The following is a 25,538-nucleotide window of genomic DNA, read 5'->3' as shown; positions in this document are numbered from 1 at the left end:
ACTGGTCAGAGTTTACGGAACAAGCCACTGCCAGTCACTCCGAGATTGAGAGATGGGGTCAGGGAAGAGGGTGAGAGAGTGTGATATGGGGGAAAGGGGAGTGAGAGACAGACAGGAGGGAAAGGGAGTGATAAACAAAGGGGAGGAAAGCAACTTGCATTTATACAGCACCTTTAACATAGAAAATCATCCCAAGACATTTCACAGAGGCGCAATCAGACAAAAATGGACCCCAAGCCAAAGAAGGAAATCTTAGAAGGGGTGACCAAAAGCTTGGTCTTTTATATAGCATCTTTATCTTGTCCTCAGGTCATCTCAAAGCACTTCACATCCAATTAATTACTTTTGGAGTGCAGTTATTGTTGTTATGTAGACAAATGTGGCAGGCAATTGTGCACAGCAAGATCCCACAAACAGCAATGAGAGGAATGACCAGTTAATCTATTTCTGATGGAGTTGGTTGAGGGAAGAATTATGGCCAGGGCATTAAGGTGAAATTCCTGGTCTTCTTTGAATAGTGCCATGGGATCTTTTACTTAAACAGACAGGCGTTGGTTTAACATCTCAATCAATAGATACCGTCTCTGGCCTTTAACGAGGCATTGCCTCATAACTTTTCTGAAGTGTCAGTCTACATTATGTTGTGAAGTCCTGGAGTGAAGCTTCAACCCACAGCCTCCGGCTCAGAGATGAGAGTGCTTCTTGAGCTCCCCGGCTGAATGCTAATCCAGCCTGTCTTGAGCAAGTGCTTATAATTTCTGACACACTATCACTGCAGACCCATGATTCAGTAGAATTCCAGAGAAAGATGCTGGGGAGGAGTATTGCTGTTACATGTCTTCCTGTGGGTAAACACTGCAGAAGAAAAAAGTACTTTTTGAATTTCTGATCCATTTACTTTTATCTGCTTATTGAAACCATTAAGCACTTTTCTTGCAGGGGAAGCAGTATTCCTACAAGTTTAAGGTCTTGCCTTAGATTATTTTCCCATTACAGTGGTGCTACTCACTCCTGTAAGCAGTCGGAGTGTTTTATTTTTCGGGATGTGGCCGTGCTGCCCAATAGCTAACTATACTAACTATATGATAACCTAACCCAGGGATGTAACAGGAGTACCCCCTTGTGATTTGAACCATATATATTTGTGTCTTTTATATGTGCCTCTCCAATCTTTTCAAAGGCAGACATGGCTACATGCGAATTGGTAAGCTGCTTTGTTTCATAGCAAATGAGCATAGAGCGACATTACGTAGAATGTGCAGCACAGAAACAGGCCATTCGGCCCAACTGGTCCATGCCGGTGTTTATGCTCCACACGAGCCCCCTCCCACCCTACTTCATCTAACCCTATCAGCATATCCTTCTATTCCTTTCTCCCTCATGTATTTATCTAGCTTCCCCTTAATTGCATTTATGCTATTCGCCTCAACCACTCCATGTGGTAGAAAGTTCCACATTCTCACCACTCACTGGGTGAAGAAGTTTCTCCTGAATTCCCGATTCGATTTATCAGTGACTATCTTATATTTATGGCCCTTAGTTTTGGTCTCCCCCACAAATGGAAACATTCTCTCTATGTCTACCCTGTCAAACCCTTTCATAATCTTAAAGACTTCCATCAGGTCACCCCTCAGTCTTCTCTTTTTTGGAGAAAAGAGCCCCAGCCTGTTCAACCTTTCCTGATAGGTGTAACCTCTCAGTTCTGGTATCATCCTTGTAAATCTTGTTTGCACCTTGTCCAGTGCCTCTATATCCTTTTTATTATATGGAGACCATGTATAATTCTATGTAATTCTAGGGCTGGCGAAAGCTAGCCCTCACCGCTTTCTGTTTGAAATCCTGACTGACTGCCTGTGTCGCTGTCTCTATTTTTATCTCCCTATGTTTATAACACGAGGGAGGGGCCGATGCCAGACAATCTTTGCTGAGTGCCTGGAAACAGGGACTTCCTGTCAGAATGGTGCGAAGTGTGTACTGATTACCAAGGCCAACTGCTTATTGTTTACAGACTTTGGGAAAACAACTTCAAAGACTAACTCATTAGCATTTTGTCTCAGTACCTTTCTTTAAAACTTGTTTGAATACACTTTTCTTTAAAACACAACCCTTAACTGTGACTTTTTTTTTGCAAATCCTTTTTTATGGAGCAAAAAAAAGATCAAAAATCCTGAATCATGGCGAGTATATATTGAGACCGGAATTATCTGGGTTTGATAATGTATTGCTTTTTTTGAAAAATACCTTTTTTGAACAAAGAGAACACATGCAATTGTTGCACTGTGATGCAGACTAGCTGTGCATATCAGGAAGGGGATGGGATGGAACAGCCCAGGTGCATTGGTACAAGCTGGAGGTCACTGAGGTGCCGTTTCACCTGGTGCAGAACACCTGGTGGATCATTATGAATAAACTGGGATTTAGTAACCAGCAGGGTTGAGTATGCTTTTTAAAAAAAAATTCTGTTGTGTGGTGTAGCACTGAGACAGAGACATTTGCAGAGATTTCCCTTACGTAGAAAAATCTATAATAGCACAGATTCTAGAGTGTCCATGGAAAGAGTAGGATTGATAGACCTAATGGACTCTCCCATATTTGGTGTTGGTATGAATGTGTCTTCTCTCCAGTAAACCGCCCTCCCCCCCCCCCCCACTTCGACCTGCAGCATGCACAGTCCTTGTCCAAAGTATTTAGGTTTTTCAGTCAAGAGTATTATAAACCTGAAGAAATTTACTCAAAGAGTGATGGGAATGTGGAACTCGCTACCATATGGAGTAGTTGAGGCGAATAGCATAGATGCATTTAAGGGGAAGCTAGATAAACACATGAGGGAGAAAGGAATAGAAGGATATATTGATAGGGTGAGATGAGGTAGGGAGGGTGAAGGCTTGTGTGGAGCATAAACACCAGCATGGAGTAGTTGGGCTGAATAGCCTGTTTCTGTGCTGCAAATTCTATGTAATTCTATATAATTGCTGGGCAATCTGTAGCACACCATTTTAAGGCCAGGTAATACAAGATCACAAGATACTTATGGATAAGAAAGACTGTTTGGCCCAGCTTATGAATCCATCCAGATTGCTGCATGTAGTTATTTCTTAAAAGATTTCAGAAATTTCCCCTGTACAATTGCACTTGGAAGTCCATTCCCAGTGTTGGTCACTCCCTGCATGAGGAAAAACCTCTTGATATCAGTCCTAAAGTTACCTTTTACTAGTTTCAACCTGTGTCACCGTATCCTACTCCCACAGTAGGATTCCAGATTAACCTTTTCCTTACCATTCACAATCATATATCTCTACAAAATCACCTCTCCAGTGTCTCCTTTCAAAGCCCAGGTTTCTCCAGTCTTTCCCCATAGCACAGACCCCTGACACCAGGGATCACCCTTTGCGGCTCTTCCCTGCACTGCCTCCAGCGCTTGAATGTCTCTCTTGTTCCTCTGCGACCAGAACTGGACACAATGCTTGCAGTGCGAGCGGACCAGCTCATTGTTCAGTTCGATCTCAACTTCCTCTGTCTTGCATCCTACTGTTTTGGCCATGTAGTGGAACATTCCTCTACGGTAAAGACGTCATAAAATCATAGAATCATACAGCACGGAAGGAGGCCATTCGACCCATCGTGCCTGTGCTGGCTCTTTGAAAGATCTATCCAATTAATCCCACTCCTTCAGTTATTTTCCCCACGGCCCTGCAATTTTTTCTACTTCAAGTATTTATCCAATTCCCTTTTGAAAGTTATTATTGAATCTGCTTCAACCACCCTTTCAGGCAGTGAATTCCAGATCATAACAACTTGCTGAGTAAAAAAAATTCTCCTCGTCTCCCCTCTGGTTCTTTTGCCAATTACCTTAAATCTGTGACCTCTGGTTACCAACCCTCCTGCCACTGGAAACAGTTTCTCCCTATCTACTCTATCAAAACCCTTCATGATTTTGAACACCTCCATTAAATCTCCTCTTAACCTTCTCTACTGTAAGGAGAACAATCCCAGCTTCTCCAGTCTCTCCACAAAACTCAAGTCCCTTATCCCTGGTACCATTCTGGTAAATCTCCTCTGCACCCTCTCTAAGGCCTTGACATCCTTCCTAGGAAGTGTTGGTGGGCATTGCGATGAAGATCGAGAACCCAGGTGCAGACTGTATTTCTGCTTCCTGTGACTCCATTATTTGAGAATAAAGTACTTGTAGTGCAAGTTATTTCTTGATCCTGATTTCCCCGTTGAATTCCATGCACCAGACCATTCCCTTTCACTCCCTTTGAGTAGAATCCCAGTGGACCAAACCCCTTCCTATTCGCTCCATTGGAACAGAATACCAATGAGCCAACTTACAAAGAATGACTGAGCTAAGCTTAAAATGTTGCTCAATTATTCAGTCTTTAATGCTTAGCAATCAGCCTACTGCCACATTTCATGTAGAGGCTGAGAACAGTTTGGCAATATAATTGTTTTAATATAAAGCACATATTTTTGTTATGTGCTGTTTTTGATCAGATCGGATAATTAGGTGGATTTTAGGACACAGATTTGCCGTTGGTTCTTTTATCTGCAGTTTGTTGACTTCCTGATCCAAACATGACTTTTTTTTTGACGAACTGGTTGTCTGTTTATCCGGATTCAGCTGTTAGGCCTCCCACTCAGTGAGTGTTGATCAAAAAGATTCCGCCTTTAGTTTATGTCCCCAGATTTAAATTCTATTTCTGTTGTCATGTGACTGAGGGATTGGGGACAGAGAAAAGGCTGAATTTTTCCTTTTACTGCTGAGTGAATGTGTTTAGTGATGTCCTTTCAAAAATCTATGTTGCTGTGAAACATACAGTAACTTTCCAAAGGGAATTGGATATATACTTGAAGAGGAAAAATTTACAGGGCTGCAGGGAAAGAGCAGGGGGAACGGGACTAATTGGATAGCTCTTTGAAACGTATAAAATTCTGACAGGGCTAGATAGACTGGATGCAGGGAAGATGTTTCCCCTGGCTGGGGGGTTCTAGAACGAGGGGTCACAGTCTCAGGATACGGGGTAGGACATTTAGGACTGAGATGAGGAGAAATTTCTTCACTCAGGGTGGTGAACCTGTGGAATTCTCTACCACAGAAGGCTGTGGAGGCCAAGTCACTGAATATATTTAAGAAGGAGCTAGATAGATTTCTAGACACAAAAGGCATCAAGGGGTATGGGGAGAGAGCGGGAATATGGTATTGAGATAGAGGATCAGCCATGATCATATTGAGTGGCGGAGCAGGATCGAAGGGCCGAAAGGCCTACTTTTGCTCCTATTTTCTATGTTTCTTTGTTTCAAAGAGCCAGTTCAGGTACAATGGGCCGAATGGCCTCCTTCTCTGCTGTAAGGTTCTATACTATCTAGGAAGGTCCTAGATTTGATTTTTCATTAGTGTTGAGGCAGCTGAGCTCAGCCAGGCTAGTGGGAGAGTGACAATTGCCCACAGTTCTCCTGGGCAAGGGAAGGGGGTGAAGTCAGCTTGGGCACCGACTCCTGATTACTGTCCAAAAGCACCAGAGGGCGGTGGGTTCCTACAGATCTGTACCCCAGCACAGGTTAATGTGATCAGGAGAGCACACTTGAGGGGAAAGGGAGGGAGAGGGAGGGGGGAAAAAGGAGAGAGGGGGAGGAAGGAGAGAGGGGGAAGGAGGGGGAGGGAGGAGAGAGGGGAAGAGGGGGAAGCAAGGGGGAGGGGTGGTGGGTAGGTAGGGGAGGAAGTGGGGGAAGTAGGGAGGGAGGGAGCAGTGGGTAGGTGGAGGGGGAGGAAGCAGGTGGGAGGGAGCAATGCGTAGGTGGGGAGAGGGGGGAAGCAGGGAGGGTGGGAGCAGTGCGTAGGTGGGGGGGCGAGGAGTAGGGGAGATCCAAGAACAGTTGGGGAAAGAATGAGTAAAAAAGAATCAGTTGCCAATCTCTCCCACCGCCCATCCTCCAACTCCAGATACCTGGCCTCCAGTGTCTTAAAGAAAATAAAGGAGAACAAATTTTCTTATTTTCTCATGGGCGCCTGCTTTGACTTTCACATCTATTGTTAATCCTGTTTGTGTTTCTGTCTGTGTGGGCCTGAGCAGCGCTGGTGAGCCTCATGCATTTTACATCACTGTTTTATTCAGTACAAGTCCCTGTGGATCAGTCGCAGGCTCACGCTCACATCAGCTACAGAATAAGGCAAACTGAAATGTACTTGACCACGTTAATTCTGAAGCTGGAGGGGGAGGTATGGATGGGGAAAGAGTCCGTTTTAAATTCAAGTGCGTGTCTCCTAGTTGTGTAGAGTATTCTGTAAGGGATTGGAGGCAGGAAGCCAGACAAAAACCAGCCTTGCAAGATGTGAAGTAGAGGTGTGTGGTGAAGAACGTCACATGCTTATCAACGTGATAGTGATATTCTGCGAGAGAGAAGGAGGGAGTTGGGGGGTGGGAGTGGGGGAGGGGGGATAATGCAGTGTTTAACAGCAGCCCAGAACTTTAGCCTAGTGTGTAACTCATCATGCAATAAACTTACTATTTAACACAAGCAGGGAGTGAGCCAAGTTAACACTTGGCAATAATGAGGGCTGCATGATGTTATGGACATGCTGTGCACGCACTGCCTGCTTTCTGAGAGACTGCTGGTGGAACGATGGATAACATGCTTAAGGTGCATGTTTAAAATATATATATATATCTTAACCTTGGGCTACTGGACGTCTCTGAAAGGACTGCTGTATATACTGGTTGATGTTCCCACAAGAATCTAAGCCCTCCCTATCATGCAAGAAGTTCCCACTCTGAACCTGATACCCCACTGTCCTGGAGTTGCATCTACACTTCACTTATTCTGCTCCTCAATAGTCATGCTTTGACTTGTAAAGAAAGAAAGAACTTGCATTTATATAGCGCCTTTCACGACCTCAGGATGCCCCAAAGTGCTTTACAGCCAATGATACACTTTTTGAAGTGTAGTCACTATTGTAATGTAAGGAACGTGGCAGCCAATTTGCGCACAGCAAGATCCCACATATAGCAATGAGATAAATGACCAGACAATCTGTTTTAGTGATGTTGGTTGAGGGATAAATAATGGCCAGGACACCGGGGAGAACCCCCCTGCTCTTCTTTGAAATAATGCCGTGGGATCTTTTACGCCCAGCTGTCTCATCTGAAAGACTAAAGTAGTGTTTTTTGTGTTCCATCACTGACACTGGCCACAGCACTGAACTATAAACGAGGTGGCACCAATCCTCTGACAGTATGGGAGCCGACCTCATGGGATGGCTTTTCCCTGCATCACTTATATGAAATGTAAACAGCCACCTCTGCCAGTGCAAGCTTCACTGCAGGGCGACAGTTACTCCCCCTGAGAGCAATTTCTGCATTGGCGATTGGTATGAACCTTCCCCCCCCCCCCGACAGATCTGCAACCAAAAAGGTCAAAGTCACAAAAACCATGAAAACAAAAGTTGCACTTGTACACACAGCATAGACGGAGGCAGATTCCATCCATCAGATGCTGAGTAAGTACAAGCAATTCAGAGGAACAGGAGGAGGCCATTCAGATCCTTGAGCCTGTTCTCCATTCAATTAGATCACGGCTGATCTGTATCTTACCTCCATCTGCTCGCCTTGGTTCCGTAACCCTTCGATACCCTTGGCCTGACAAAAATCTATCGATCTTAGTTTTGAGATTTTCATTCGACCCCTAACTTCAACAGCATTTTGGGGGAGAGAGTTGCAGATTTCCAATTCACTTTTCACAGCAGAAGATTGTTTTCTTGAGTGGAGGAGAGAGGTGGAACGACTTGCATTTATATAGCGCCTTTTCACACATCTCAAACGACTCAAAGCATTTCACAGTGAATTACTTTGAAGTGCAGTAATTCTTGTTATGAAAGAAAAAAAAGAAAGACATGCATTTATATAGCGCCTTTCACAACCTCAGGACCTCAAGCGCTTTACAGCCAATTAAGTACTTTTGAAGTGTGGTCACTGTTGTAATGTAGAGAATGCGGCAGCCAATTTGCGCACAGCAAGATCCCACAAACAGCAATGTGATAATGACCGGATTATCTGTTTCTTTTAGTGATGTTGGTTGAGGGATAAATATTGGCCCAGGACACCGGGGAGAACTCCCCTGCTCTTCTTCGCAATGGTGCCATGGGATCTTTTACGTCCACCTGAGAGGGCAGACGGGGCCTTGGTTTAACGTCTCATCCGAAAGGCGGCACCTCCGACAGTGCAGCACAGTATGGAGGCAAACATGACAACTATTTTGTGCATAGTGAGATCCCATAAACAGCAATGAGATGAATGGTTAAAGCTGCCAGCAAAATCGTCCTGCTGGAGGAACACAGCTGTTAGTGTCCTAGATTGGAAATTATTGCTTTATATGGTCACCCATGGTGATTTACTATTTAGTTAAATAAAGTGGGCGGTGTGTGTGTGGGTTAGTGCAACCATCCGTAGCCCCTCTACCCTTAGCTTAATTAAATGCCCCAGTCCAGGGATATTACAGAAGAGTGGCTCATTGGTTACCCTGCTGGGTTAGACTAAATTCCCTACTTTGCATTTATTTACGTAAACTGTGATTATCTTGATGGCTTGCTCACTGCAGCAAGATAAATAGCGCTGCTTTACTCGTGTGCTGAACACGCCTTCCTGTGTTGCACTTTTTGAACGAACATCCTGCTTTCTGGTACAATAATTCCTAGTTTTGACATGTGCTTGATCTTTATTGTTCCCACAGTGATAAACAGGAGAGAACTGTCATCTGGTGGTATGATGTGTGCAGGTCTGTTACTGAACAGAGGCAGCAATTGGTATAATCTGCAGCACAAGGGGAGGAGGAAAGAAATAAAAGGTTGAACACAGCGAGCCTGTTTCTGTTGAAATTCATGGTGCTCTGCTTGGAACAGGAAGGTTCTTTGCATTTTGTGTAGGATCCCAATCTTGAATAGAGGCATCTGTTGGCCATAGACCATCAGCCCCTGGTATTATTACGTAGATAAGGTTCTGTGCCATACAGTAATGCAGAGGATGAAAGGTGCCTTTGAGCGACTCACATAACAGTAACCTAGTTGAGGGATTCGGGAGATGCCCGCTGTGATTGATGGCTTGGGCACACTGGCTGTCAAGACCATACTTGAATAATGAGCGAGGTACCAGACTGTGATCAGTATCTGGGGAATTGTACAACAGCAACGAGTCAACAACTTCCGGAGAGAAGGGGCAAATTCTATATATAAACAATCCTGAATCTTCAATTAGATTCCAGCCTGTAACTCACTCCCGGGTATCTGTTATTCTATATATAAACCCCCTGAACCCCTCGATTAGATTCCAGCCTGTAACTCACTCCCGGGTATCTGTTATTCTATATATAAACCCCCCCGAACCCCCCCCCCGATTAGATTCCAGCCTGTAACTCACTTCCAGGTATCTGTTATTCTATATATAACCCCCCCGAACCTCTCGATTAGATTCCAGTCTGTAACTCACTCCCGGGTATCTGTTATTCTATATATAAACCCCCGAACCCCTCGATTAGATTCCAGCCTGCAACTCACTTCCAGGTATCTGTTATTCTATATATAACCCCCCCGAACCTCTCGATTAGATTCCAGTCTGTAACTCACTCCCGGGTATCTGTTATTCGATATATATAAACCCCCCGAACCCCTCGATTAGATTCCAGCCTGCAACTCACTCCCGGGTATCTGTTATTCTATGTATAAACCCCCCGAACCCCTCGATTAGATTCCAGCCTGTAACTCACTCCCGGGTATCTGTTATTCTATATATAAACCCCCGAACCCCTCGATTAGATTCCAGCCTGCAACTCACTCCCGGGTATCTGTTATTCTATATATAAACCCCCCGAACCCCTCGATTAGATTCCAGCCTGTAACTCACTCCCGGGTATCTGTTATTCTATATATAAACCCCCCCCGAACCCCCCCCCGATTAGATTCCAGCCTGTAACTCACTTCCAGGTATCTGTTATTCTATATATAACCCCCCCGAACCTCTCGATTAGATTCCAGTCTGTAACTCACTCCCGGGTATCTGTTATTCTATATATAAACCCCCCGAACCCCTCGATTAGATTCCAGTCTGTAACTCACTCCCGGGTATATGTTATTCTATGTATAAACCCCCCGAACCCCTCGATTAGATTCCAGCCTGTAACTCACTCCCGAGTATCTGTTATTCTATATATAAACCCCCCGAACCCCTCGATTAGATTCCAGCCTGCAACTCACTCCCGGGTATCTGTTATTCTATATATAAACCCCCCGAACCCCTCGATTAGATTCCAGCCTGTAACTCACTCCCGGGTATCTGTTATTCTATATATAAACCCCCCGAACCCCTCGATTAGATTCCAGCCTGTAACTCACTCCCGGGTATCTGTTATTCTATATATAAACCCCCCGAACCCCTCGATTAGATTCCAGCCTGTAACTCACTCCCGGGTATCTGTTATTCTATATATATATATATACCAAAGGAACAAGACCTTTCTGGTGCAACAAGCCTCTCCTTTCATTTCACTCACCCTCAGGTATCCATTGCTCTCCATCTGATGTATATGGTTTTATTTTTCCTGGGATGCTTTCTCCAGTTTTAGGATCATTTCATTGACGTCAGAGTGGCTGCCGATTGCTGGATCCCCTTTTGTTGTTGGTACATAAATTTGTTCACATTGAAGGATTAATGATTGACCCTGCAAGTTCATTGGGATATAACTTGCTTACTGAGTAATCCTGGTGTGCGTGTATCATAGGGCACTTAATAGGCACAGTGTGAATGGACATTTGGTTAATCGGGACATGTACATAAACACAGATTTATTCCACACAGAGTCTGTGGTGTTGGAGCGAATGGCTTCCAATCAGTGTGAAGAAATGGGGGGAAACAGAAGAGAGAGGATTGGTCCGACAGAATATTTAGAAAGGGTGCAAACTGTTAAATGAAAAAATCAGCCAATATTTTTTTCATTCAGAAGCCTAGTCGAGTGCCCAGGGCCCCATGGTGCGGAACATCAGCAAAGGAGGAAAAGAAGCAAATGGGAAAGGAAGGGAAGAAAAGCCCTCGAGTCACTTACTGTTCTTGATTAGTGCTGGACTTCTTATCCGTGCAATTCACTCACCCTCGGACAGGAGTTGCTAATGGGGTGGGGGTGGGAGGGGGAGGGAGGGAGAAGTGCGGAGACACCTTGCGGAGAATAACAGGCTGCCTCCGACTGAATGGTGAGAAGCAAATGGGAAAGGAAGGGAAGACAAGCCCTCGAGTCGAGTCGAGTCGAGTTGAGGTGTTTTGGCCACAGCTTTGATGAGGTGAATTTGGGTCCATTGCCTTTTTGAATTGAAAGGGATGCTGCAGTAACTGCTGATGTTGTTGGCCATTAGAAGTTGTACAAGGCTCTTATACAGTGCGAGTGATGGCACTCTGTGTTCTGTGGTGCCCTCATAAGGTGTGACTAGAAATCGCAGTACACTGATCACTCAGGAACAGAAACCTACAGAAAGAATACACCAAACTTTTTATTTCTCTACAGTGTAGAATGCTGCCACAAATAAACAATTCTGCACATTTAAGTGTTGTTGCAGTTTAATCCCATATACCAGTGGATCAGTTGCAGTCATGATCAGTAAGCAGCCACTGTTGCTGCGATATCAGTCACTTACTGTTCTTGATTAGTGCCGGACTTCTCAGTTCACTCACCCTCAGACAGGAGTTGCTAATGGGGTGGTGGGGGGGAGGGGGAGGGGGAGGGGGAGGGAGGGAGAAGTGCGGAGACACCTTGCGGACAATAACAGGCTGCCTCCGACTGAATGGTGAGAAGGATCTGATCCTTTTCGGAGGTGCCGTCTTTCAGATGAGACGTTAAACCGAGGCGCCGTCCGCCCTCTCGGGTGGATGTAAAAGATCCCACGGCCACTATTTTGAAGACGAGTAGGGGAGTTCTCCCCAGTGTCCTGGACCAATATTTATCATTTATCTTATTGCGATTTGTGGGATCTTGCTGTGCTCAAATTGGCTGCTGCGTTTCCCTACATTACAACAGTGACTACACTTCAAAAGTACTCTATTGGCTGTAAAGTGCTTTGAGACGTCCTGAGGTTGGGGCTATATAAATCCAAGTTCTTGCTTTCTTTCCTTTCCATTTAAGCAGGGGACAATGTGAATTGACGTTTTGCCACAAATTAAAGTGTTGGTTTGCAGCCAGATTCAAGTAACGAGGCTCAGGCCGTGCGAGCAGACTGAAGGTAATGGTATAAAATAATGACGGGAGAATGGAACTACCAGCACTTAGCGCTCCCTGGGGACCATTTCAAACACAGAGCGGAAGAGTGTTGCGTCCACAGTCTTGGATTATATTTGTGATATAATTAATCTGGCCTTATCTGTGGGCCACTGCACTATCGCTTGAAATATTATTTTGAAACCCGGGGGCCGACCAACCCAGAGTTCTCTTAATGGATACCTGAGAGCAGCCCTAAATACTGCAAAACAGGAAATAAAATAGCTGTCTCATCATGTATTACAAGGGCAGTCGTCTCTCTGAAGGAGAGAGATGCCTTATTTATTCTCAAGTTGCATTGTCTAGTGCTCCCCCAGCGCAGTAAGAGCCTGCATTGCCTCAGCACATCAGCTGCAATGACAGGTGCAGTGGTGACAAGTGCTGTGTCACTATCGCTGCGCTTTCTCTGGGTTAGCTGGTGAGCGTGAGCACACAGATATAACCTGCTCGCACACCCTGACCATCTTTTAAAATGGCTAGTCACCAACAGCATAGTGGCAAACTAGTGCTCTGTATAAAGTGAATACCGCATTGATGTGTATAAAGGCTGCACCCCAATCTAGACCCCCCCCCCAACATTAAAAAAAAAGTGTCCCTGTATCAGAAAGATAAGCTTGGAAGTTAGTAAAAAGGTTTGGTAGAGGTGTTTAGTACTTTAAAAAAAAACTTTGGATTAATCACGTGATTAATCGACTGAATTAAGAGTTGACTGTATACTTACACACACTTAACACATGTGCCCTGGTTCCGATTATATGAGGTTTTGATAGGGAGAAACTGTTTCCACTGGCAGGAGGGTCATTAACCAGAGGACACAGATTTAAAATAATAGGCAAAAGAACCGGGGGGAGATGAGGAGAAATTATTTTATGTAGCGAGTTGTATAAATCTGGAATGTGCTGCCTGAAAGGGCGGTGGAAGCAGATTCAATAGTGACTTTCAAAAGGGAATTGAATAAATACTTGTAAAGGAAAAATTTTTAGGGCTACGGGGAAAGAGCAGGGGAGTGGGACTAATTGGATAGCTCTTTCAAAGAGCTGGCACAGGCACGATGGGCCGAATGACCTCCTTCTATGCTGTATGATTCTATAAGTATAGACGAGGGAGGCCAATCGGCCCATCCAGTTCATATTTCCATTGAAGCCTGTGAATCCCGCATCACCGCGTCTAATTGCTTCTTGAATTGCCCCCTACCGTTATGAGTTATATTTCAATATATTTTTCCCTCCCTACCATTATCTGAGTAATATTGTATGTCCATTTAATCTGCCAGGCTGGGTAGTTGATACAAGAAGATTGGGCTGTTCAAAATTCGATAGGAAGCTACGATAAGAGAGTTCAAGTTTTAGAGGGCTAAGTGTCGGTAACTCGAATGGTCTCTTCACATGCTTGCCTTTCCCTATGTTCTTAATGTGTGGGTGTGTATAATTTACAGATCGGTGCCACAGTCACTTGGATTCCAGCACCAAGAACACCAGTTATGACAAATCGCCCCTTTAAGATGACCTTTATATCTTAGTAGTGTTTATTCAGTTGTTATTTATAATCTTTTAATATTTTATGGAGGCTGTTGGTAATTTGTAACAGTAGGATGGGTTCTTCTTCACTCACCCTCACACTTTACTGCACAAGATAAACACAAGATGATTATATTTAAAAATTGCAGTTGCTAAATTTTCCATGCGTATGTATGCACAGCCCTGTAACTGTTCAAATCATCGTGTGGATGTGCAGTTCAACACCATACGGTTTTTAATCTGTGATGAGAGTGCGACTGCTGTATCTATGAAGAGCGACAAGATCAGCGGAGCGAATTCAGAGACCATTCCGTGTTTCTGACCATTGAGCCATTAGGACAGGGCAAAGGTCGCTTAAAAAAGTGAAGTCGGGCATGATCCATGGTTTTAAAATGATGTTGAATGTAGAGGTATTTTGTGTAATGGGTCCAGGAGTGTAGGTGGTTATGTTACTAGACTAATAATCCAGAGGTCTGGACTCCAAATCCAGAGAACGTGAGTTCAAATCCCACTGTGGGCAGTTTGAGAATTTGAATTCAGTTTTAAAAAATTTGGGAGTAAAATACTGGGATCAGTAAAAGTGACCGTGAAGCTATCGGATTGTTGTAAAAACCCAACTGGTTCACTAGTGTCCCTTTAGGGAAGGAAACCTGCCGTCCTTACACGGTCTAAGCCTATACGTGACTCCAGTCCCACACCACACATGGTTGACTCTTATCTGCTCTCTATAGTTGCCTAGCAAAACACCCAGTTGTATCCAGGGCAATAGGAATGGGCAATAAATTCTGGCCTTGCCAGTGAAGCCCACATCCCGAAGATGAATTTTAAAAAACAGAATAGTAGCAGCAAAGGATGTAGCTATAAACTAGTGAAACCACAAGCTAAACCCAGTGAACCCAAAATGAAACAGATACTGATTCAGTGAGTAATCGGATCAATTCCTTATTAACCCGGGAGTAGAAGGATATTGGTTTTGGGTAAGAACAAGGAAAAATTTGGTCAGATTGGATCCTGTGCAGGGACTAATTGGATTTTACTCCTACATAATTATCTTGCTTGCTAGTTTTCTTGCTTTCTTTCTAATGTTTTCTCAAGTGCAGGTACTGTATAGGTATATAATGTCTTGTAGGTTATACAGTACTTGCACATAAAATAAATAAATATTTGCATTTCTATAGTGGCTTTCATGACCTCAGGACATCCCAAAGCACTTTACAGCCAATGAAGTGTCATCACTGTTGTAATGTAGGAAACACGGCAGCTAATTTGTGCACAGCAAGATCCCACAAACAGCAATGAGATAAATGATCAGATTATCTTTTTTAGTGATGTTGGCTGAGGAATAAACATTGACCCAGGACACCAGGGAGAACTCCCCTGCTCTTCTTTGAAATAGTGCCATGGGATCTTTTATGTCCACCTGAGGGGGCAGACGGGGCCTCGGTTTAACGTCTCATCCGAAAGACGGCACCTCCGACAGATCAGCACTCCCTCATAACTGCACTGGGAATGTCGACTTAGATTTTGTGCTCAAGTCCCTGGAGTGGGACTTGAACCCCCAACCTTCTGACTCAGAGGCTGCCAACTGAGTACCACTTGCCTGTATTTATCCCTCAACCAGTATTACTAAAAAGCAGATTGTCTGGTCATTATCACATTGCTGTTTGTGGGATCTTGCTGTGCGAAAATTAGCTGCCACGTTTCCTACATTACAACAGTGACCACACTTCAAAAAGTAATTTGATTGGCTGTAAAACTCTTTGGGATGCCTTGAGGTCCTAAAGGTGCGATATAAATGCATGTCCTTCTATATACTAACACAGGCCCTTTGACACACTGGAGCCTAAATTCAACATAATTGTGCCTGTTTTACACCCATGATGTCATTAAATGGCGGAGCAGGCTCGAGGGGCCAAATGGCCTACTCCTGCTTCTACCTCTTATGGTTCGAACCACAGCTAATTTGGTCGGGGCCTTTTTTAGGCGTCCCTGGCAGCTGCCTGAAATGATTGCAGTCCTCATTCCAATCTTAAAACGAGTCCCCCGCGCCCATTTCAGACCCGGACTTTTAATTTCATTTAGACTAGTTGGGACTTGTGACGTGAGCTTTGACTGGTATTTCTGGGTCTCTGGTTGCCGAATCAGTGATCCTTAAAGGAACCACTGGAAGCCACTCAAAAAAAATCCCAAAATTTTTGCAAATTTTTTGTTTGTGGAGTCAGAAGGAGAAGGGGCGCTTCTCCAGACTCCATGAAACAACTGCAGGCCACTGCCATTCTCCTGATCACCTCCCCCTCCTCCCCACGAACATATCTGTGTGCCTCAGTGCAGGCCGAAATTGGCTCGGCCCCGAGTGTTGGGGTGCCCGATCGGCACCCGCAGCTCGCCTGAATTGTGGTGATGAGGCCTAACGAATTTAAGCCACCATTGCCTGCCTCCAGCACTTGTGTGTGGAGTAGGGTTGCCGACCTTCCAGGGGTCAGTGTCAGCTCCTGTACATTGTACAGTACACAGCAGGTAAAAGGGAACGATATCCTGTCTGGTACTGTACGGCCCGTGTGTGTCTCAGTGTCAGCTCCTGTACATGTACAGCACACAGCGAGTAAAAGGGAACAATTCACTCCCATCTGGTACTGTCCCGTCATGGTCTGAGAGCAAGAGGAGAGTCAGAGAGGTGAGCGCAGTGTAAAAGGAGAGTCCGAGAGCAAGAGGAGAGTCCGAGATGTGAGCGCAGTGTGGAAGGAGAGTCCTAGAGCGAGAGGAGAGTCCGAGAGGTGAGCGCAGTGCAAAAGGAGAGTCCGAGAGCGAGAGGAGAGTCAGAGAGGTGAGCGCAGTGTAAAAGGAGAGTCCGAGAGCAAGAGGAGAATCCGAGAGCGGGAGGAGAGTCCGAGAAGTGAGCGCAGTGTAAAAGCAGAGTTCCGAGAGGTGAACGCAGTGTAAAAGGAGAGTCTAGAGAGCAAGAAGAGAGTCCTCGAGGTGAACGCAGTGTAAATCTAAGGCAAGTCATGGCAACAGAGCTTGCGCCCGTGATATGCTGCTCCTGCACTATGTGGGAAGTCATGGACACTACAGGTGTCCCTGGCGACCATGTGTGCAGGAAGTGTGTCCAGCTGCGGCTACTGGCTAACCGCATTTCGGAGTTGGACCTGCGGGTGGATTCAATGCGGAGCATCCGCGATGCTGAAACTATCGTGGATAGCACGTTCAGTGAGGTGGTCACACCACAGGTAAAGATTATGCAGGCAGAAAGGAAATGGGTGACCGCCAGGCAGAGTAAAAGGACTAGGCAGGTAGAGCAGGAGTCCCCTGGGGCCATCTCCCTCTCAAACAGATATTCTGCTTTGGATACTGTTGGGGGAGATGGCTTATCAGGAGAAAGCAGCAAGAGCCAGGTTCGTGGCACCACGGGTGGCTCTGTTGCACAGGAGGGGAGGAAGAAGAGTAGCAGGACGATATTGAAAGGGGATTCAATTGTAAGGGGAACAGATAGGCGTTTCTGCGGCCGCAAACGTGACTCCAGGATGGTATGTTGCCTCCCTGGTGCTAGGATCAAGGATGTCACGGAGCGGCTGCAGGGCATTCTGGAGGGGGAGGGTGAACAGCCAGTAGTCGTGGTCCATATCAGTACCAACGACATAGGTAAAAAAAGGGATGAGGTCCTGCAAGGTGAATTTAAGGAGTTAGGAGATAAATTAAAAAGCAGGACGTCAAAGGTAGTGATCCCAGGATTACTACCAGTGCCACGTGCTAGTGAGTATAGGAACAGGAGAATAGACCAGATGAAGGCGTGGCTGCAGGGATGGTGTAGGAGGGAGGGATTTAGATTCCTGGGACATTGGGACCAGTTCTGGGGAAGGTGGGACCTGTACAAGCGGGACGGGTTACACCTGAGCAGGACCGGGACCAATGTCCTCGTGGGGGTGTTTGTTAGTGCTGTTGGGGAAGATTTAAACAACAATGGCAGGGGGATGAGAACCTGAGCAGGGAGACAGAGTAGGGGGAAACAAGGATAGAAACAAAAGACAGAAAGGGAAGAAGCAATAGTGGAAGGCAGAGAAAACAAGGGCGAAAAACAAATTGGGCCATAGTGAAAAATAATACTAAGATGACTAGCAATCTTAAAAAGACAAGTCTAAAGGCATTGTGTCTAAATGCGCGGAGCAATCGCAATAAGGTAGATGAATTAACAGCACAGATAGATATTAACGGGTATGATATAGTTGCGATTACGGAGACATGGCTGCAGGGTTACCAAGGATGGGAACTGAACATCCAGGAGTATTCAATATTTAGGAAGGACAGGCAAAAAGGGAAAGGAGGTGGGGTAGCGCTGTTAGTAAAGGAGGAAATCAATGCAATAGTGAGGAAGGATATTGGCTCGGAAAATCACGATGTGGAATCTGTATGGGTGGAGCTAAGAAACACCAAGGGGCAGAAAACGTTGGTGGGGGTTGTCTATAGGCCCCCAAACAGTAGTGGAGATGTAGGGGAGGGCATTAAATAGGAAATTAGAGACGCATGCAAGAAGGGTACAACTATAATCATGGGTGACTTTAATCTACATATAGATTGGTCAAACCAAATTAGCAATAATACTGTGGGGGAGGAATTCCTGGAGGGTGTATGTGATGGATTTCTAGACCAATACGTTGAGGAACCAACGAGAGAACAGGCGATCCTAGACTGGGTATTGTGCAATGAGAAAGGATTAATTAACAATCTTGTTGTGCGGGATCCCTTAGGGAGAGTGAAGTAGTTGAATCCGAAACTAGGGTCCTGAATCTAAATAAAGGATATTATGAAAGTATGAGGTGCGAGTTGGCTATGATAGATTGGGGAACTTTACTAAAAGGGATGATGGTGGATAGGCAATGGCTAATATGTAAAGAACGTGTGCAGGAATCACAACAATTATTCATTCCTGTCTGGCGCAAAAATATAACAGGAAAGGTGGCTCAACCGTGGCTTACAAAAGAAATTAGGGATAGTATTAGATCCACAGAGGAGACATATAAAATCGCCAGAAAAAGCGGCAAGCCTGAGGATTGGGAGCAGTTTAGAATTCAGCAAAGGAGAACAAAGAGATTGATTAAGAGGGGAAAAATAGAGTATGAGAGTAAACTAGCAGGGAACATAAAAACTGACTGTAAAAGCTTCTATAAATATGTCAAGAGAAAAAGATTAGTGAAGACAAATGTAGGTCCCTTACAGTCAGAAATGGGGGAAATTATAATGGGGAACAAAGAAATGGCAGAACAATTAAACACATACTTTGGTTGTGTCTTCACAAAAGAAATGTGCCAGAAATGTTAGGGAACCAAGGGTCTAGTGAGAGGGAGGAACTGAAGGAAACCAGTATTCGTAAAAAAAAAATAGTGCTAGGGAAATTAATGGGGCTAAAGGCTGACAAAACCCCAGGGCCTGATAATCTACATCCCAAAGGAAGTGGCCCTGGAAATAGTGGATGCATTGGTGATCATCTTCCAAAATTCTCTTGACTCTGGAACAGTTCCTACAGATTGGAGGGTGGCAAATGTAACCCACTATTTAAAAAGGGAGGGAGAGAAAAAACAGGGAATTACAGACCAGTTAGCCTCACATCAGTAGTGGGGAAAATGCTAGAGTCTATTTTAAAAGATGTGATAACAGAACACTTGGAAGGCATTAAAGGGATTGGACAAAGTCAGCATGGGTTTATGAAAGGGAAATCATGCTTAACAAATCTACTGGAGTTTTTTGAGGATGTAACTAGTAGAATAGATAGGGGAGAACCAGTGGATGTGGTGTATTTGGATTTTCAGAAGGCTTTTAATAAGGTCCCACACAAGAGGTTAGTGTGCAAAATTAAATCACATGGGATTGGGGAGAATATACTGGCATGGATTGAGAATTGGTTAACAGACAGGAAACAGAGAGTAGGAATAAACGGGTCTTTTTCGGGGTGGCAGGCAGTGACTAGTGGGGTACCGCAGGGATCAGTGCTTGGGCCCCAGCTATTCACAATATCTATCAATGATTTGGGTGAGGGAACTAAATGTAACATTTCCAAGTTTGCAGATGGCACAAAGCTGGGGTGGAATGTGAGCTGTGAGGAGGATGCAAAGAGGCTCCAATGTGATTTAGACAAGTTGGGTGAGTGGGCAAGAACATGGCAGATGCAGTATAACATGGATAAATGTGAGGTTATCCACTTTGGTTGTAAAAACAGAAAGGCAGATTATTATCTGAATGGTGATAGATTGGGAAAAGGGGAGGTGCAACGAGACCTGGGTGTCCTTGTACACCAGTCGCTGAAAGTGAGCATTCAGGTGCAGCAAGCAGTTAGGAAGGCGAATGGTATGTTAGCCTTCATTGCAAGAGGATTTGAGTACAGGAGCAGGGATGTCTTACTGCAGTTACACAGGGCCTTGGTGAGACCACATCTGGAGTATTGTGTGCAGTTTTGGTCTCCTTATCTGAGGAAGGATGTCCTTGCCATGGAGGGAGTGCAACGAAGGTTTACCAGACTGGTTCCTGGGATGGCAGGACTGACTTATGAGGAGAAATTGGGTTGACTAGGCCTATATTCACTGGAGTTTAGAAGAATGAGAGGTGATCTCATTGAAACATATAAAATTCTAACAGGACTAGACAGACTGGATGCAGGGAGGATGTTGCCGATGGCTGGGGGGTCCAGAACCAGGGGTCACAGTCTCAGGATACAGGGTATGCCATTTAGAAGCAAGATGAGGAGAAATTTCTTCACTCAGAGGGTGGTGAACCTGTGGAATTCTCTACCACAGAAGGCAGTGGAGGCCAAGTCATTAGATGTATTCAAGAAGGAGATCGATATATTTCTTAATGCTAAAGGGATCAAGGGATATGGGGAAAAAGCTGAAACAGGGTACTGAGTTAGACGAACAGCCATGATCAATTTGAATGGCCTACTCTTGCTCCTATTTTCTATGTTTCTATGTGTGTCTCAGTGTCAGCTCCTATACATGTACAGCACACAACAGGTAAAAGGGAACGATTCACTCCCGTCTGGTACTATACAGCCCGTGTGTGTCTCAGTGTCAGCTCCTGGACATTGTACAGTACACACCGGGTAAGCGGGAACGATTCACTCCCTTCTGGTACTGTACGGCCCGTGTGTGTCTCAGTGTCAGCTCCTGTATGTGTACAGCACACAGCGGGTAAAAGGGAATGATTTCCTGTCTGGTTCCGTGTGGGCCGTGCGTGTCTGTGTTGGCTCCTATACATGTACAGTACACAGTGGGTAAAAGGGAACAATTCACTCTTGTCTGGTACTGTCTGGCCCGTGTGTGTCCCGGGAATTAAATATTAATATTTAGGACACTGCTACAAGCAACTCGGGAGAAAAATCATAGGAGAATTAAAAAACTTGGGGTTTTTTTCTTCATTTTCTTTGAATTTGTTAAGGGGAGGTCGTGTCTGACTACCTTGATTGAGTGTTTTGAGCAGGTAACAAGGAGGGTTGATGAGGGTAACGCATTTGATGTAGTCTACATGGATTTTAGCAAGGCTTTTGACAAGGTCCCACATGGCAAAACAGTAAAAGCCCATGGGATCCAAGGGAAAGTGGCTAGTTGGATCCAAAATTGGCTCAGTGGCAGGAAGCAAAGGGTAATGGTCGACGGGTGTTTTTGCGACTGGAAGGCTGTTTCCAGTGGGGTTCCGCAAGGCTCAGTACAAGGTCCCTTGCTTTTTGTGGTATATATTAATGATTTGGACTTGATGTGGGGGGCTTGATCAAGAAGTTTTCAGATGAAACAAAAATTGGCCGTGTGGTTGATAGTGAGGAGGAAAGCTGTAGACTGCAGGAAGATATCAATGGACTGGTCAGATGGGCAGAAAAGTGGCAAATGGAGTTCAATCTGGAGAAGTGTGAGGTAATGCATTTGGGGAGGGCAAACAAGACAAGGGAGTACACAATAAATGGGAGGATACTGAGAGGTGTAGAGGAACAAAGGGACCTTGGAGTGCATGTCCATATATCCCTGAAGGTAGCAGGACACGTAGATAAGGTGGTTAAGAAGGCATATGGAATACTTTCCTTTATTAGCTGAGGCATAGACTATAAGAGGGAGGTTATGCTAGAACTGTATAAAACATTGGTTAGGCCACAGCTTGAGTACTGCGTACAGTTCTGGTCACCATATTACAGGAAGGATGTGATTGCATTAGATAGAGTACGGAGGAGATTTACGAGGATGTTGCCAGGGCTGGAGAATTTTAGCTATGAGGAAAGATTGGATAGGCTGGGGTTGTTTTCTTTGGAGCAAAGGCACTGAGGGGAGATTTAATTGAGGTGTATAAAATCATGAGGGGCTTAGATCGAGTGGATAGGGAGAACCTATTTCCTTTAGCAGAGAGGTCAGTGACCAAGGGGCATAGATTTAAAGTAATTGGTAGAAGGATTAGAGCGGAGCTGGGGTGAAATCTTTTCACCCAGAGGGTGGTGTGGGTCTGGAACTCACTGACTGAAAGGGTGGGAGAGGCAGTGACCCTCATCGCATTTGAAAAGTACTTGGATGTGCACCTGAAGTGCCGTAACCTATAGGGCTACGGACCAAATGCTGGGAAGTGGGATTAAGCAGGATAGCTCTCGTTCGGCCAGCACGGGCACGATGGGCCGAATGGCCTCCTTCTGTGCCGTAACTTACTATGATATATGATTCATATCGAGCTGGCAACCAAAGTGTGGAGCATGTAAAGCGTATGAACTGCCTCCTTAGTTTCCGAAATTTCTGCGGATCGCTGATGTCTTCTGTCAGCCACTGGTGTCAGTGTCTAGAATTCAACAGCCTTGACTTTGCACCCGGTACACGATCCCTCGCACACTGTCTTGTTAGGTGAGACGATCATGAAAGGCATTTATTCAAACATTCTTTCATGAAAGCCATTGCCGAGGATCTGTTAGGGGAAAAATATATAATTTTTCCATTTATATGACTCCAAATTTTTTTTAAAAGCCTGTGAATTTCTCGATTTCAGTCCCCTTAACGTCTTAAGCTTATTGTGTTTTATTGGATTTGATCTGATTCTGCTTTCACTGTATTCAGCTCTATATACAGAACAGCTCTTCTGCCTTATAAAATATTCAGAGGCTGTCAGAGTATATTTTTCTTAGCTGTCAAGGTATGTTTGCCAGATAGTGATAGGTTTCCCCGCAATTCCCAGTGCGGACAGCCTGATTTCTGCTGTCACTCTCTAATCTGGGGCTTCCAACTGCACTGGGGAAAGCCTGGTGCCCTCTATGCCCTGGGTTGAATTGATATATTCTGTTTTTTGTTTTGCTAATTTCCAATTTCCTTTTGTTTTCCTTGCCCCTCTCTGAAGGTGCTTCTGCTGATGTATAGTTCCACACATGCTAAAAGCCTCACACTACGTCACACAAGTGCGTACATTTCACGTGTGAGCTAGCCAGCTGTTGGACCTTGAGTGCATCACAACCTATCCTGACCCAGCCCTCACCCGGAGCGGTGGCCGGGACTCACCCGGAGCGGTCTCCGGGACTTACCCGGAGCGGTCACTGGGACTCACCTAGATAGCTTTCTCTGTCTCTGTCTCTCTCTCTCTCTCTCTCTCTGGCAATAAGACCAACCAAAGCCCCGCCTGATGAGTTGAGGGATTGAAGCACCGGCCAGGGGGATTGAACGCGGGACCATCCCAGTTTATGCAGCTCTCTTCCACGTGGGTCAGTAAATGCCCCAGCTACACTGTCCCATGCCCCACTGAGTACTCTACCTGCCTCAGGAATACTGTCCCCACCCCCCCCCCCCCACGTACTCTTCCTTCCCCCAGGTATGCTGTCCCCCACCCTCCCGCGTACTCTTCCTTCCCCCAGGTACACTGTCCCCCACCCTCCCGCGTACTCTTCCTTCCCCCAGGTACACTGTCCCCACCCTCCCGCGTACTCTTCCTGCCCCAGGTAAACTGTCCCCCAACCTCCCGCGTACTCTACCTGCCCCAGGTATACTGTCCTCTGCCCCCTTCGTACCCTACCTGCCCCAGGTATACTGTCCTCCGCCCCCTTCGTACCCTACCTGCCCCAGGTATACTGTCCTCCGCCCCCTTCGTACCCTACCTGCCCCAGGTATACTGTCCCCTGCCCCCTTCGTACCCTACCTGCCCCAGGTATACTGTCCCCTGCCCCCTTCGTACCCTACCTGCCCCAGGTATCCTGTCCTCCGCCCCCTTCGTACCCTACCTGCCCCAGGTATACTGTCCTCCGCCCCCTTCGTACCCTACCTGCCCCAGGTATACTGTCCTCTGCCCCCTTCGTACCCTACCTGCCCCAGGTATACTGTCCTCTGCCCCCTTCGTACCCTACCTGCCCCAGGTATACTGTCCTCCGCCCCCTTCGTACTCTACCTGCCCCCGGTATACTGTCCTCTGCCCCCTTCGTACCCTACCTGCCCCAGGTATACTGTCCTCCGCCCCCTTCGTACCCTACCTGCCCCAGGTATACTGTCCCCTGCCCCCTTCGTACCCTACCTGCCCCAGGTATACTGTCCTCCGCCCCCTTCGTACCCTACCTGCCCCAGGTATACTGTCCTCCGCCCCCTTCGTACCCTACCTGCCCCAGGTATACTGTCCCCCACCCTCCCGCGTACTCTACCTGCCCCAGGTATACTGTCCCCTGCCCCCGGGTATACTGCTCCCAAGTCCCTGGGTACACTGCATAGTCTGCATATTCACTCAAATCATAAGCTGAGATCAAGGTGCATGTGGCACAAAATGAAGATGTTTTGTACAGGAAGATGAGGGCAGTGTCCTGGCCTGCAGTGTGATAAAATAAAGATCTCCGGAGATAAGGAGTTCCTGATCAATTACCAGTGACAGCCTTGAGTGGTTTCTGGCCAGCTACAGCAGTGGAGGTGTTCCTTAAACCATACTGCTGCTTTTAACATCCTATTCATAACATTGGCTGTTTTTCAATAGGGGATCACTTTTATATTTTAAAACAGCGATGTACTTTAATTTTTGTTTAAATGAAGATAATTGCGCATCTCCTTTTCGAGTTGCCCTTTAGCGCACGTCCCTAACCCAGCTCATCCTACGTCCCCCTGGGTGAAGTGGACTGACACACAGGGTTGATGGCCTGTATCGGGTATTTTCATGCGTCTCTGAAGCCATTGCTTCTGGGCAGGTTGGGTTGTTTATACAAAGAAACACAACTGACAGATTGAGAACCAAGCATCTGCCGTCTGCTCACTCCTTCCATGTAAAAGCACCTCTACCGAGTTAAATTGCCTCAGTAGGCAAAGTACTTCTTAAAAATTCAGTGGTACTTTATACCTATGTTCACATTTTCAGAGGTAATTACAGTGAGTTTTACTTGAAGTTTTGTCGATTGAATCAGTTGGGTCTCGTGTGTTGAGACAGTTACAGCCACAACGGTGCTGTGTAACTTCTTCAAAGTGAGTGGCCAAAGGGAGTCGCTGCCATGTCTAGAGGGCTCTAGATCACCATGTGTTACATCTGTGACTGTATTAAATGTGCTGATGATTTGCATTCATATAACACATCTCAGGCTAAAGAAGTCTCTGGGCACATCACAATGGGAGAGAGATGGGCACTGAGCGGGACCAGGAGGAAATGTAGGTGATTGGGGGGGGAACGACTGAAGGCATTTTGCAAGAGATGTCTTCTAAGGAGGCAGAGGACAAACAGTGCAAGGTGAAGTGGTCTTTGGGAGAGAGCTGCAGATGACAGGAGTGTAGTAACGGA

The 25,538-nt window shown here is 45.7% G+C and overlaps 1 protein-coding gene across 1 annotated transcript in view; it reads left to right on the top strand.

Moving 5' to 3' along the window:
- LOC137341349 (ran GTPase-activating protein 1-like) overlaps nucleotides 1–25,538 on the top strand; it is a 469,769-nt gene that overhangs the window by 319,879 nt on the left and 124,352 nt on the right. The window lies entirely within an intron of this gene.

This window comes from Heptranchias perlo, chromosome 23, assembly GCF_035084215.1.
Source record: "Heptranchias perlo isolate sHepPer1 chromosome 23, sHepPer1.hap1, whole genome shotgun sequence".
Lineage (NCBI taxonomy): Eukaryota > Metazoa > Chordata > Chondrichthyes > Hexanchiformes > Hexanchidae > Heptranchias > Heptranchias perlo.
The sequence above is the reverse complement of the archived record's forward strand: the minus strand, read 5'-3'. Positions and strand labels throughout refer to the sequence as shown.